Source organism: Dipodomys spectabilis, unplaced genomic scaffold (genome assembly GCF_019054845.1).
Source record: "Dipodomys spectabilis isolate Male_0828 unplaced genomic scaffold, ASM1905484v1 ptg000032l, whole genome shotgun sequence".
NCBI classification, from domain to species: domain Eukaryota; kingdom Metazoa; phylum Chordata; class Mammalia; order Rodentia; family Heteromyidae; genus Dipodomys; species Dipodomys spectabilis.
The window spans coordinates 3,273,221-3,289,687 of NW_024870709.1; the positions used below are offsets into that span (position 1 = coordinate 3,273,221).

Sequence of the window (16,467 nt, forward strand, 5' to 3'; positions counted from 1 at the left end):
CATTGATCCCATCCCTGCAGTATGGTTTAAGACTTCAGTGGAAGAAGTACCTGCAGAAGGACTAGAAATGGCAAAAGAAGCCAGGCACTGGTGGCTCATGCCTGTAATCCTAGCTACTCTGGAGGCTGAGATCTGAGGGCCACAGTTCAAAGCAGCCTGGGCAGGAAAGTCCAAGAGACTCTTATCTCCGATAAACCACTAGAAATCCAGAAGTGGTGCTGTGGCTCAAGAGGTACAGCACTCACCTTGAGCTAAAGAGCACAGAGACAGCGCCCAGGCCCAGAGTTGAAGCCCCACAACTGAAAAAAGAAAGAAAGAAGGAAGGAAGGAAAGAAGGAGGGAGTAAGGAAGGAAGGAAAGAAGGAAGAAAAGAAAGAAAGAAAGAAAAAAGAAGGAAAGAAAAAAGAAAGAAAAGAAAGGGCAAAAGAACCAGAATTAGAAATGGAGCTTGAAAATATTCTGCAGGCTCATAAATGGAGGGGCCAAAGACTGATTTCTTTTTTTAAATTTTATTTTCTTGTAAAGATACTGCATAGAGCAAAGTCATTTCTAGAGTTAAAACCCACTCCTCCTGGTGATGTTGTGAATATTGTGGAAATGATCGCCAAAGGAATAGAATATTAGAGAAATAACAATATTAAAGCAGCATCAGGATTTGAGAAGATTGGCCACCATTTTCAAAGATGTTCATTCTACTGTGGATGAAAATCTCTGCAACAGCAGCCCAGGCTATGGAGAGAGCTCTCATGCGCAGAATGCAGAAGCGTCCACCTATGCATCGAACTTCATGGCTGACTTATTTTAAGATATTGCTACGGCCTCCTCAACCTTCAGCAACCACCGCCACGATCACTCAGCTGCCATAGTCATCAGCATAGAATGAATACCCTCCCGTATCAAAAGAGATTATGACCCTCTGGTCATTAGCATATTTTAGCAATAAACTGTTTTTTAATTAAAGCATGTACAAAGTTTTATAGACATAATGTTATTTCAAGCTTAATAGACCACAGTATAATGTAAACATGACTTTAATGGGCACTGGATGGAAAATCAAAACGTTTGTGTGACTCAATTTATTGCGATAAATAGTCTGGAAATTAATCAGCAGTCTATCCCAGCTATCCCTGTATTGTGTGTGGGGTGGGAGGACAGGGAAAAGCAAGCTTAGTTTTCTTATTGAAGCAGTCGTTTTGTGAGATTCTCTGTTACCAAAACTTCAAAACAGTATCTGAATATCTAATAAAGAAATGTTCTAAAAAGGTATCTAAAGCTGATGCTAGATAGTTCTGCTCATATGTTAAGTAAATGTGAAGTGAATTTTATATCTCCAAAACTAAAAATAACAGTTGAATCTTATTTATTGAAATGGAGAATTAAAAATAGGATCAAAGGAACTCCACAGGCACTAGAATCCAAGTTTCTACAATGCTAACATCTGCTTCCTGCAGCTCCTCTGGCTGTACTCAGTGGATTATGACAAAGGTCATTCCAACTGTGGAGGAAAGGCAACAAATACTTCACTTTAAAGCAAAAGATGAGTAGCCTATTAATCCCACAGATTTTACGCTGGGTAGTGAAATCTCAGAGCTTGAGGATGAGAGAAAGCAAACTTACAAAATGGTAAGGGAAAAATAAAATTTGGATTCCCTTCTGTGGAATTCTATTCAAATGTAACCAAGACCGGTTTTTATTCTTGTTTTTGTAAAACTTTGATAATTTCTTCTTTTGAAAAGTTATGTAGTTAATGATTGTTGCCTTTTGCTAAAATGAACGTCTGATGAAATGCCTCTCTTTAGACGCAGAAACATTAACAAGTAATTGAATGTATCCTGTTTTGTTGTGAATGACCTTAACATTTGTATTTTTTATGTGGCTCTTTTTTTCTTGCATACTGAACACTATAACTGGACTTTTGTGTCATTTTAAAATTAAAACAAAGTATTCAGTCATGTATCATCATCATATTTCTATGAAATCCCAGAATAAGGTCAAGAATGTTGTTGAATAAAGCAATGGGATTTCCTAAGGTCACATCATAGTAGCATCTGTAGTTAGATACTATTTTAATTAGAGTTAAGAGTGAAGTGGTGAAGCTAGTTAATATAAATGGTTTCCTTTTCTGTCAAATGCCTACACTAGAAACACAAGGATCTGATTGACCATAGTTTTTTATTCCCTGAGATCCAAAGGCTAAAAATTGTTTTGTATGACTTGTCCAATTTAAGCTACTGATAACTTTCTGACTTATGAAGATAAAGTGCTTTGAAGACTTTTGACCTACTCTAGTAAGTGTGTTTCTTCGACTTACAGAAAGTGTTTAGCACAGTGTTCACAGTCTATATGTCATACATAGCATCATTTTTCTGCATATGTGATCAGATTCAATCACACTTCATCTATGACATTCAAAGGGCTCAAGTCACTGTGAATTTGAGACTATTGACTGCAATATACCACATACTATTTAAGAAAAGTGGAGAGAAATGGCTGCATTATCAATATCTTCATCATCGGTGATTGCTGTGTTCCTCTTGTGTTGTTAAATCTTATGCACACAGAGGAGCCATTTTGGTCCCTACCATTTCTCTTAGTTATTTATAGCCTCCCAGCAAGCACACCACAGGCCCATACATGATTGCTATTACTACTATCTAGTGTCACAATTACACAAATGTGCACACAATGGACTTTGGAAGTTCTTTGTTTTTTTAATAAGTCATACTTTGGTTGGGGAAGGAAAATAATATGTCTCTCTCTCTATATATAGGCTTGAATTATGATAAGTAGTTTGTGGCCAAACTACTTACAATAAGCAAGATAAATGAAATAAACCATTAGAAGAAGGGTTACATTTTAATTGTCCTGCATTCATTCTTTTTATGTCCTCAGTCCAGTTGATTTAGCTCTTTCCTCCTAGGTACAGGAAACACAAGTCTGGAGCACCTTTCTGTACTCATAATCTTTACTATGAATCTCATTTCCTGTCTGTATTATCTGAGCGATGTTACTGAAGTTTCTCCAAGGTTTAACTTTCTGCAAAATCTAAAAAGTATAATGGGTATCACCAGATTCTGTGATGACTGAATCGGTAGATGCAAAATTCTACACGTGGGGTATAACACATGAAAAATGTCCTATAAAGATGAGCCAGAAATTCAACAAAAGATCTCTGTGAAAATTGCTTCTAGAACGGTGCTATCCAACATGCTTATAGATGATCATTTAAGATAATTGAAATTAAATTAAGTGAACCTTTAAGCTCTTCTGTCTCACTAACCCTATTTCAAGTGATGCATAGCCTGGTGTGGCTGGTGACTGTCAGATCAGAGAGTTTTGCTCTATAAAAATCGGTATAAATTATGAACTAACAGAAATCATTCCAGTCACCACCAACCAGAAAAATCTATGGGCTTTACCAGTTAATTGTGAGGAAGCCATTGTGTGACCATATACCATACCTTTCAGAAGCCATGAGCAATAAGAGGCCCGTCACACCTCTCGCCACAGCTGGGCTTAGGAAGCTATTGGAGAAGCTAAGGGATAACGGTACAAGTCAAACCTTGGACATGGTTTTTGAAATGGACAGACAGGCTGAGCCTCAATTCCACAGCTCCCCGCTCTGCTCTAGAAGTTGCCACATGAGCATTCAGGGATGCCCCAGCTTCCCGAAGGGCAATTCTGAATGTACCCAACTGCTCTTCATTACCTGTGCCCAACACCAAAGGAAAGTGGCATCCACCATACATCCATTCAACTACCACCTTGCCCTCATCTAATCAAACCTATTGATCAGACTCTCATCAGATGAGATATTAAGCTTAGACAATATGGAGCTACGAACGCTGTCATTTTATTTAACTTGGTTAACATAGCCTAATACCCACGTACTAAAGTCCCACTTTGCTAATCACCACACAGGCTTCTAAGGATTGTTAGGTTCTCAAGCAAACCTGCTGGGAATAGGCAATATTTATTTCCTCATTCCAGGCCCAGGCTGCAAGAAGTCAGGCTGAGCAGTGAGCTTTTGTGATACAGGTCCACTGTGTAGTGTGCTTCAGTTCAGACAGTCAGAGCCTTTGGAGGAGGAAGGTGAGAAGGAAATCAGAGTTTCCATCCTTTCCAGTCCTATTGTCACTTCTTATGCCCCAACCATGCCCAAGAAGGGACTCGGCTCACTTCAGTCATCTTAGAATCTCTTCTGAGCCAGACAACCACATTTCTATAAGGTCCCTTTCTTCTAGAATATAGAAGGAATACCACCCTGGCCAGGTAGCTTCCATGACTGTGAATGATGCATGTAAGACATCTGTCACAAAGATCTTATGTAGGCTAGTAACTCAGACACAAATATATATTCATCTCCTTATTCCAACCATTGCCCTTCACCCCCACGCCTTCCTACATCTATTACTGTATGTAATTATCCCAAAACACTTCAAAATTTAGTGGCTTAAAATAATATTTATTATCTTGGATCCCCTAGAGGCATAATTTAGCTGGGTTCACCGTCAGGAAGCAGTCATCTCAATGTGTAATTTGAGGAAAGCTGCCCCTCAGCTCTCCCCCACACATTCTTGTTGTCAGGACTCAGTTCCTTGAAGGTGTTTGGACTAAGAAACTCATTTGCTTGCTGGCTATTGGCCAAAGGCCACCTTCAGTTTCTTACCATCTGGACCTCTCCGTAGGAAACTCACAATATGTCAACGTACCTCTCCAGACCAAGCAAGCAAGCAGCGCCAGAGACTGAGAGTAATGTGAAAATACAGAGCCACTTGCAAGACGAGAGTGGCAGACTTTTGAAATTTAATCTTGAAAGAAAGATCCTGTCACTTTTACTGTTATCATGTTACTCTGTTTCTTTCTTAGAATCGAGATACTTGGCTTAGTCCACATAAAACAAGAGAGGAGACTGGGAATAGCTGGTCACATCTCCAACCCAGAGGCAGACACAGATAAGAAAGTCAAGGTTCAAGACCAGCCCAGATAAGAAAGTCATGGTTCAAGACCAGCCCAAGCGAAAGTTATGGAGATCTGATCTCACCAAACTACCTGGGCAAGAGGAAGAAGTAGGAAGATCGAGGTCCAAGGCTCATGCCAGACAACAACACAAGGTTCTACTTGAACAATAACTAGAAATATAAAGGATTGGATTGGTGGAACAATTGTCAAAGGACTTGTCAAGCAAGTGCAAAGGCCTGAGTTCGAGCACCAGTACCACCAAAACCAAAACAAGAGGCTAGCCAAGGGCCCAGAAACCAAGAATTGGAGACTTCGGAGAGAACCATCTTAGCAGTCAGCATACCACAGCAAGGATATGTTTTAAAAATCACATTCTCCCAGGATTATTACTTAGAGCAAATAATGGTCCCTCTCTAAGAAGAACAAATCAATCCAACAGCTGAAGAAATCTCAAGGCTGAGGGGCCTAGCTGTAAATCAAACTGCTTTTATTGAGCTGACAAGAGTAGAGACGAGTTGGCCACATTCAAAGGCCATGTGAAGTAGGTAAGTCTGCATTGCTAGGGAACACTGGCAGGCAACACACAGGGCCTGGGTTTCTCGCAGATTTTATTGATGAGCTGCACTTTGCGCTTGGCAGGCAAGGAAAGACATCACAGAGCCCAGGCCTCTACGCACAAGCTCCAAAAGAGTCCCAGTCCTAACCTTTGCTTCAACTTTGTTCCAAGATATTTCCTCTCCATCAAGAAAAGAATTCCAAGACAACTTGCCAAATGAGTGCTCAAAGGATCAAGTTGCTACCGCACCAAATCCTGAATACCTTTGCCAAACATGTTAAGAAATAAATCCAAGGTGATGTGCAGAACTACAGAAAACTGTGTTAGGAAGATTTGCCTTCTCTGAATGCAGGAGGAATAACTAGTTAAGAAATTGTTCACTGTCTCCGCTCTCTCCTTCTGCTCTGCTTCTCATCCTCTTACCCAGGCACAAATTACACTGAGAAAGATAGAGACAGAGACAGAGAGCAGGAGAGAGTGCATCCTGCCATTTCTGAGTGGGAGGAGGAAGCAGGGACATTGCTTTCTGAATCATATGACGCCATGGATGATAAATGGTTGAGAGCTAGCCTCATATCCATGGCCTGGAAAGTGGACTATTTTTTTCAGACTGAAATGCAAAGACAACAAATGATCTGATTATTCCTCCTCTGTAGGTTATTGTCAATGTCTTGATTGTCACCCAGCTTATGCATCCTCCTGGTGATTAGAAAGTGATTCAAAAGCGAATCCAAATGATTCAATATTCAGAGTTCATTTCTTGATTTCTAAGTGAAAAGTCATCCAGACCCTCTCTCCTCCAGGCCCTCACCATCACCACCAGACACAGAACATTATGCCCTCCTCCGATCCTCTCAGGGGATAAAATGCTTGCAGATAAAATGCTCTACAGAAACCTCCTCATCTTTCCAGCAAGTGGCTCACAGTCTGAGGAGCTTATTTCAGTCCATTCTATCATCAAACTTTCTCACCTCTGCCCCTGTTAAGTATCCTCCACAGTCAGATTGGCTTCATGGTCTCCCCTTAAGTCTACAAGCTCTTTGGAAGCAAGAACTGCCTCTTGGAGATCCAAATTCTGGATCATGAAATATAGATTTGAACATCTAAGTCATAAAACAGTATTTGACATTAAAAAAATGTTAAGATTTACAGAAAGTGAATCTGTAGTGAATGGTATGGACAAGGTATGGACAAGAAGCGAAGGAACAGGACAAAAGAAGGGATTGTGTAGTTTGTAAGTGATGATGTGAGTCACCACGGTACTGGTGGATTGGGATGTTGGCACAGTGTTAATACCTGTTGGTTCCTGTAAGTGAATGTGCTCTTCCTCACTGACTCATTCAGTGGGAATTAAACATCACATCAGTTTGGGATGGGCACTTTTACAGCTCTTCAAATTAAAAGTGAGTCGTTTCTTACATAAGAATTGTTTCATAAGTCACATTTCCACAGAGTGGATTCTAATGTAATTAAGACTCCAGAAATAAGGTATAAAGCCTTAACTAAAATATTTTTGCATTCAAAAATAAGAGACCAGCTAGGTGCTGGTGACACACTTCTAATCATAACTACTTGGGCGACTGAAACAGGAGGACCACAGTTCAAGGCCAGCCTGGGAAGAAAAGATTGCAAGGTCCCTTCTTAACCCATAGCTGGGTGTAGAATTCATCTGTCATCTGACACTATCTGATCCCAGATCTCTGATCAGAAAAGTTTGTGTGACACCATCTCTAAGTGGGAAGAGATGTGTTTATGCTCCTGTGATCCCAGTAATGAAAGGAAGCCTAAAGTAGTGAACAGCATACACAGGAGCAGGAAGCTAGGCCCTGTCTCAAAAATCACTAGTGAAAAATAGTGTCAGCCTAGAAATAGCACAAAGCCCAGAGTTCAACAAGCAACCAATAAATAAGTATAAATCAGGTACCACCGTTTTTGCATTTTTTTCAAGATGTCTTAAATGAAAACTATTGGAGAAGAGCTTTGAAATGAAACAAGAGCCAGGGCTGGGAAGGTGGCTCAGTGGTAGAGCGCTTGCCTTGCATGCCTGAGGCCCTGGGTTCGATTCCTCAGCACCCCATAAGCAAAAAGAAAAAAAAGCCAGAAGAGGTGCTGTGGCTCAAGTGGTAGAGCGCTAGCCTTGAGCTGAAAAGCTGAGGGACAGCGCCCAGGCCCAGAGTTCAGGCCCCACGACCGGACCCAAAAAAAAAAACCAAGAAACAAGAGCAAATAAAAGTTACTGGAAACGAAAAAAAATGGCAAGTTGCTTTTAGGCTATTGTTATCGAATAGAGAGTGAGCATGAGTGCATTTATCTAAATTGATAAAAGCAGCAACATCCCTGGAGGTGGGGAGAAGCTTGATTCTTGGTAAAAATTGGTCCTAGATTTAAATAATAACAAGAATTATTGTGTGTGTGTGTGTGGGTGCACACAAGTGTGTGCTCACGTGCAAATGTGCACGCACACACACACACACACATCTACCATTTAAGGCACTTTACATTCAATTTGTACTTGATACCGTCCCAACTTTGTGTCTGGATTACTATTATTATCTTCATTTTGCTCAGATAGAAGCTTTAAATATTTCATTTCCTAGTCCAGAAAAAAGCATATCATTGAGTAAGGATAAACTAAAGGCTGCCAAGAAATAGAAACCAATAGGAATTTCCCATGATTCTCTTATGTTTTCTGTCATCGAGAGTCTTTCACTTTCCACAGTTGATCTACAGTCAGCCATGGCCCAAAAATGTGAAATGGAACATTCTAGAAATAAACAGTTCATAACTGTTGATGAGACATTCCTAACATTATGAGAAGTAGGATGACCTCGTCTATCCTGCTCCATCTTTCCTGGCTGTGAGTTAGCCCACGATGCAGAACATCCACTCTGTCTGTGCTACCTTCCCCCCGCCCCACATTAGTCACTGTATAGTTTGTTTCAGTATATGTACTATTGACTGTTGCAACATTGAGGTACTTGTGTTGAGTCAGGAGTACTGCTGCTGCCTGTTTGGATACGCCAAAGAAGAGATGTAAAACGCTGCCCTTAGATAAAATCATATGAGTAGGACAGAGATGCTATAGTTACATAACTGTTATTTTTATATTTTCACATAATTCTTACATTTTTATTACTATTCATCTCTCCCTGTACTTAATGGATACCTTAAACTTTTTCATAGGTTTGTGTGTATAGATATTACTGTGGTACATCTATACTTACAAACATCCACTGTCAGGATATTTATATCTAAACATATCTATAGAATTGGTTGCTGGCTTTCTATTACACACCTTTCAGAAGTTCAGCATCATTGCAGAAATCTGTTGGTATTGAAATATTAAGCTCGGCAGTGATACATTGGCATGTTTAGGAAAACTTCAAAATGAGAGAAAGAAAATAATGGTGGTCTTCTAGATAATGCCACATTAAAAAAGCAAACAAATTATTCGATCATAATCATCTATAGTAATTGTGTTCTGCCGTGACAAAATACTTGAGCCTGACTAATTTATAATGAACAGAAGTTTGGCCCTGCTCTTGGCTCACAGTTCTGGAGCTGGGAAATCCAAAGGCACACCATCAACTCTACCAAGGACCTTCACACAACCTCACCCTGTGGCAGAAGGCAGAAGATGGAGAAAAATAAAAGAGCAGGAGGAGGATCCCATGATAACTTGCTGACTCTCAAGATAATTACATGAAGTATATTCAAGAATGCTTAACCCTTTGATCAAGACTCAATACCTTGACTCTTCTTTCTATTCAACTCATAATCTTTGTATTTAGTACACAACAGTTCTTAATGTATACCTAACAATATAGTAAGTATAGTAAGTATTCCTCACGTATATTTATATATATATATATATATATATATTCAGCATGTATATTCCTATACAATTATGGGTCAGAACTCTGTTTCACAGAGTCTAAGAAGCTTCTCAAAGGCTGCACCACTAATGGGTGGATGAAGTAGACTGGATCCTCTGTTCTTCTGAATGTTTATGATCTACATAATGCTGCACAAAAGTTCACAGCTGATTCCACTCATTTTATGGATGCTAGAGAGTAACAATAAAGTTTGTGTCAGGTATCATAAAAGTGAGGACAGGTAATTTCTTGGGTTTTATGAATGCTTTTGTGCAATCCCTCTACCAATTCTGTGCTGGCAGTGATATGTGACACAGGCCTCTGGTTTCCTAAAGGTATTGTGATTTGTGAGCTATTTTATATCCTATGTGTATACCTTTGGGCAGACATAAAATAAGAATGAGAAATTCTGTTTCGCCATATGAAGCAGGTTCACTAAGCACTGGTTACCAGTTGTTCCGAGTCCAAGGAGACAAAACTCACTCCCACGCAACAAGTTACAGGAAGTGGACTTATTGCATACAGCGAGGCTGCAAAGGAAAAGCAAAGGGTAGGAGCGACTAAGCCAGTCCCTGTAGAGTTAGGAAAGCTGCCACGGGCAGATGGAGACTGGGCTGTGTAGGCTCCATTTGCACTGTGACTGAAGAACTCTGGAAAGCAGCCTGCCTTGGTTTTATATCCTAGGGTTATGTGACTCATCGAGTTAAAGCATCCTGTTTTGTTGGGGCAAAGAGGCTGCTCTAATCTGGCCAGATTCTCTTTATCTCAAGATGTTGTTTCCCAGAACATTTACAAGATTATTAAGAACTACCAGCCAGAAAGAGGAAGAGCTGTGTCAGCCCAAGGACACCCAGACAATTGTCCTACATACCATTTTTTTTCCTTGTAAAAGAATCTCAGGAATGCCTACACTTCCAAAAGCAGAAACTTTCAGTATGTTTCCATGAATTTCTCATGGTGTCTGCGGTTTCAAGGACGAGTAATCTACTATGTGCATCCCATTCTCATCCAGGCATGGTAAGAGATGGATCTAGAGGAGATGGAACAATCTAGCTACTTTGTCATGCAGTTATGAACAGGCATGATTGTTCATCCCCAAATTTGTCTATCAAAAAGTAAAATTTACAAGCCAATTTAATGTCTTCCCTGTCAGCTGTCAGATTTTAATCCCTTATGCCCAGAAGACTGTAAAGAGAGAAACTTAAATCTGAAAATAACTAGTGTTTTCATTGTAGAGTTAGCATTTCCTTCAGTCAGTAGTTCATGGTGTTTTCAGCTTTCTCTGAAAGCTTTCTCTGTAATGATCCATCAAAGGGAAAAGGATGAACATAGGCATTTTAAAGCAAATGATATTTACATTTAGCCTTTTTCAGCAATAATAATGTCTCTAACATTGAATCATAGAGTTTCAGGTTGAATAACAATATTTTAAACAAGTAATGTCAGGATTTTCTGACTTCAGTTTTTTATTTCACAATTCTGAATGACATGAAGGCACACAACACTCTTGCATATATACAGGATGAGAATTTGCTGAACCTAATTATCAAGCCATGCATGGAGCTAGTGGGGGAAAAATGCCAATTTCTCTCAAAAGAATTCAGGGGAGAAAAGTTCATACAACTATAAAATCCATGGATATATATTTGAAGAGTCATGAAAAGTTGCATGGTTCATAATTTTCCTCTTAAAGTCTGTACATGTAGGACTCAGCCTCAGCAACAGACCTTTAAATAATTTTTATTTTTCACATTTTTATTTTCACATTTTAAAAAATATGATCAAAACAGCTGAGCACCAGTGGCTCATATCTATTATTCTAACTATTTAGGAGGCTGAGATTGGAAGGGTTTTAGTTCCAGGTCAGTCTGGGTGAAACAGGACACAATATCCTTTTCTCAATCCATCCTTGGGCATCGTGCTACACAATGATCATCACAAGGATATGAAAGGCTGGCAATTTGGAGGACAAAGATTCAAGGCCAGTCCTGGTAGAAAAGTCCTTGAGACTGTCTCCACAGAAGGAAACTGAGTACAATAGTGCGACCCTGTGACCCCAGTGGTGACAAGAAGCCTAAAAGTAAGTGGATCATAGTTTCAGGCATGCATGTGGACAGAAAGCATAACCCTATCCAAAAAGCAATGGTCAACCAACATGGTTAAAGCAGTGGTTCAAATGTGAGGCCTTGAGTTCAAACCCTAGCATTGCCAAAAATAAATTTATATCTGGCCCCAACAAAACGTGATTTGATACCCACGATAACTATTTTCCTTTCTTTAAAAAAAAAAAAAAACATTTTATTATCTTTAAGTAGTAGTACACAGGAATCGCCATTCAACAAAGCAGTTAATGAGCACAATGCATCTGGATCCATGTCGCCCCTTTCAATATCCTCACCCATCACGCCCAACCCCCTCTTCCCTTAACTCTTCTTAATTGTGTAGGACTTTTGACGTGTGTCTGTACCCCCACTCTTAGTTTTCCCTCATGCTGTGACACATCCTCACTTTTCAGAAGGAGTGATGAGGAAAGATGGCCTGGGATGATTTCCCCCCTACTCTGACCTGGACTTTCTAGGAGTTGGTAAGGGAGGTTAGTTTGTGCAGCAGTGTAAACATGCAAGTATTTATGTGTGTAAAATTAACTCGCTGTGGAGTTTGGAGTCAGTCAGAGATGGATTTGAATTCTGGTACCATGGTTTACCATCTACAGGACCATGTTGAACTTACATGGATTCTTCACCTATGTGTTTTAAACACTTGGTGTGAGCTATTTCTTTGCCTATACCTTAAAGAGACGTGATTTTTTTTAAAGACCATGTTTCAGGCTTTTCTTGAACTCATAGTTCTCCTCACACAACTCAAAAGTGCTGGGATTGTAGGCGAGCACTACCATGCCTGGCCAAATGATGTTTAAGAGCAAAGGCTGAGGAAGAAGTCATTCAAATTAAGATTTCAACATAGAAATACTGCCTGAGCTTTCAGCCTCCTGGATCACATTACAAATTTCAGACCTACTCCTCACCTCCCAAACGACATAGCCAAATTCCTTAAAGTACACACACACACCCCTGCACACACAAACACACACTATTTTTTTCTAGGCATCTTTCACTAATATACTATATCATGTTGTTTGGAAAGAAATTCTATATGATTTAAGAATACCAAAAGTATTACTATCCTTCCTCCCCCCAAAACAAACATTACTCAAAATCTACTCATTAACTCACTGGCATATTGGTTTTGCAAAAGAATCAAGGAAAGGTGTACAAGGGGAGAAAGTCATCAGGATTAGAGTCTCCCATGAGAAAATTACTGTGGCTGTTGATCTCTCTCTTGCCACAATTTATTCACAGTAGCTGTCAATGGAAGTAAAGAAATTGAAATCCAATGTGTCGTTCGCTGTATTTGGACCAGATCCAACTCTGTGCAGGATCTCCCACTCCACTAGAAATCAGGCCCATATGTCTGGCTGCAATCATTTTATTTTAAGTGAGAGCTGTTGGCCCAGTTTCTGGAAAACCTCAGGACCACACTGTCTCCCTTGGGCTTTCTCATCTGAAAAGTCAAGTAGAAGGATCCCAAAATAACTACATCAAAAGAAATCTGACAAAGCAAAGATAAGGTTTTCCTTGGTCACTGAGTGTGATTTTAAGAAATGGAATGTCTTACATTTCATCACTTCTATTTATCATAATTTCTAAAGATACTTAAACCAAAGCCAGTTCAGTTAAAAAGTTGATACTCTCTTCACAGCACAAATTGATGCAGTATTCTTTCCCAATAACCAGACTTTAATGAATTCATTTCTCTTTCCACAGGTAGACAACCTTCTCTTGTAGCTTAAACTGGGAAATTTGCACCTGGGAAAACACTGAATTTTATAATCAGTGCTTACAAGAAGATAATCACAAATTTCCACAAAGTAAAGCAATTCAAGACTTCAAAGTTCTAATGGCCTTCCTAATGTATAGAAAACCTATTATTTAAAAAATGTGTGCAGTGAAAGAATAGTAGACAGTTGCACTCAGGAATTATTTAGGGAGGAAAAGCTTTTAAGCCAAGTACTAGTGGCTCACACTTAATGATTCTCACTACTAAGGAGGCTGAGATCTGAGGAACAGTTCAAAGCCAACCTGGGTGGGAAAGTATATAAGAAGCTTATCTTCAGTTAACCACTAAAAGTCTGGGAGTGAAAAAGTAATTCAACTGATAGTGGACCAGACTTGAGCAACAAAGTTAAGGGACAAATACACATTATCTTTTAACTCCATGATTCCACATTAAGGAAAACATCAAAAAGCAATAATCCAATAAATATTCCAAGATGTGTGCATCAAATTTGTAATGTTGAATGTAACATAAAAATCAATGTAATTACACATAATGATAATGTGTACAACAAAATACCACAACTGAATGTAATATAAAATCATGTAATTACACATAATGATTATGCATATAACAAATTACTCTATCACAAGTGAATCACATAAAACTATTTTATCTTCATATTATGTGAAGCAGAGAAAAAAATCAATATATAGTGCCCTTCCATTTTGTTTTTAATTAAAGCATTTAATCTCACTATATCCAACTGTACAGAAACTCCAGAAAATTATTCACAAAAAAGTGGATTATTTTCTCTATGGTAATGGACAAAAGGTCTCTATTATCTATTTCAAATGTATATTATTTTCTTGATAAATATTCCATTTTTTTATACTCAGGAAACAGATATTTTTCATAGTCAGGAAACAGATGCTTAAAATCTAATTCTACATAAATTAATATTGGATAAACAGATGAGTGATTTTTTTCTAATCTGGAAACAATTGATACATGAAATTCTAACTGAATTAATGAAGAATATTTATTGTCATATATTTTGAGGGGAAATTTAATTTTTGGAGTTTCCAAAAATTTATAATTCTTAACAGAAGTTATAAACAAGGGTGGAATTTAATTTCATTCACACAAAACAGAATTCTCTGAAATCTAGAGAACCTGCAAGAAAATATTCAAATAATCTTGCCAATAAACATGAAGGTTGAATCTATGGGACTATGGCTTGTGTTTGTCACTGTCTCCAAATCTGTGCAGAGCATGAGCAGTTTATCAATGAGCCAATTAAGTATCACGAGGACTGATGCCAAACACTGTCTGCCATTGACTCCATGTATGCAGTTTAACAAAGCTTTTGTGAACATCGCAGCTTGAGCTATTTTTACATTGTAAGCCTGCTTAGCAATTTCTCTGGATATTTTTCCACTGATTTTCAAAGTAAGTCCTTTTCTAAAAACTAACATCAACCTTGATATGCTTTGCCATGCATCAGTGGTGAAGAAAGCTGAAGCATTTTACAAGAGAGAAGATGAGCAGAAACTGGAAAAACCCCTCCCTGGAATTTGTCTATCAGGTCAACAAAGTGAATGGAGCAATCTGACCTTTTACTCAAAGACTCAACTGTGAACTGGCAATCTGTGTATAGTACCTTCTGCATTATATCAAGCAGTTATAACAAAAGAAAAAGGTGATTAAATTATACATACATATAATATATATTAAGATAGCAGAATTTGACAGCAGATAAGACAGATCCTGGAAACCCTATCTTTAGTCAAAAGTTTAGTTTTTGCATTTCTGTGTGGTTGGTAGATGGTAATACATCTTGGAAAGGAGCCAGGACAGAATGGAAGAAGAATCTGGAAGATTTAGGATAGCATACATTTAGCAGATGGTATAAAATTATTTCTGTATTTTAACAATGGTAGAGCTCCACATACCCACCATACACCTTTGAATTTGGTGGCTAGTACTGAGATTATCTGTGGAAATGCTCCTTAATCAGTGGTTTCCTCTTAGGCCACAGGTTTGAGAACAGTTGTGCTTTTCCTCACAAAGATCATCTGACAATATCTAGAAGGTGTTTTTCTTGCCATGACTCAGGACGTTGTACCCGAGGGAAGAGGCCTGCTGGAATTCCTAATGTTCACATATTAACTACCTGGGCCATATTCTCAACAGTCCACGATCGAGAAACATTGCCTTTAACATTGTCTATGAGTTAGTTAAGTTCTGTTATAATTGTCCTTGTCTGAAATAATTGATATTTCACTGGGCAACATAATGATTCTAATCTAATAGGACAGAGTACAGAAGTACCAGTGTTCATCATAATCATATTTCTCTTGTTCTTTGTTAAAAACACAGGAAACCTCAGACTTAATAATTTGAGATTACCACAGACATGCCAGAAGGATTAAGCAATAACAGTTACATTCCATTTGCAAAATGAAAAAGCACACATCTGCATTTGCTAACAAAGACTTCAAGCTCCAGTAGTCAATCTACAGCCTAGCAAATGCAATTCCTTGAGTTCAAACCCAGCACCAACAAACAAACAACAAAAAGCCTTCATGTTCACAAATCAAGACAGCAAATCATTTCCCCAAAGGTAGACTACTAATATAAATGTGTGAATGGCAACGTATGTCACATGTAAAATTCTGGTGAGTAGGGATGGAGGAAGGAAGTGAATGTGTAAATATGTGTGTGTGTATGTACATGACAATCACAGATTTGTTGTTGCTGCAGCATGAGCTTACAACTGTGCACTGTGGCATCACAGAAAAATACTTCCATCTGTCCTAAATGGAGGAAGGCCAGAACACTTCTTGAGGGGGCAATGGTTTTCCAGTCTTTATATTTCATTTTCTGGTATTCAATATTCATGTCATTAGAAATCGTTATTGGAAAAATGTCTTGGTGTCTTTCCAATAGATATTTTAAGAAACTGTGAGTTTAAAAGAAAAAAAAATGGGTCTGTACCAGCCGGTGTGTACTCATTAAGAGGTAGAAAGGCATCTCTCTCTTTAAACCTCTTGTAATCAAAAGACACTTGTTTTCTCTGCCAGTCTAGTATCAATACAATCTGAAGTTGGTGTAGCACTTCATAAAGAGCTCATTCAAGAACAGCTACTCTAAAGCATCAGCCAATCATCCCCGATCCACTTCTATTTTTATGCAATGAGATCTGTGTGGAAAAAAAGTAAAGCAAAAGTTGAAAAT

General features: G+C 38.6%; 1 long non-coding RNA gene across 1 annotated transcript; it reads right to left on the minus strand.

The window, feature by feature from the left end:
• Positions 1-575: 575 nt before the first annotated feature.
• Positions 576-12,220, minus strand: LOC122105684. The gene is made up of 3 exons (XR_006147062.1): positions 12,211-12,220; positions 4,709-4,712; positions 576-1,518 (listed from the first exon to the last, which is right to left on the minus strand). It is a non-coding gene; the product is annotated as an uncharacterized LOC122105684 (long non-coding RNA).
• Positions 12,221-16,467: the final 4,247 nt, after the last annotated feature.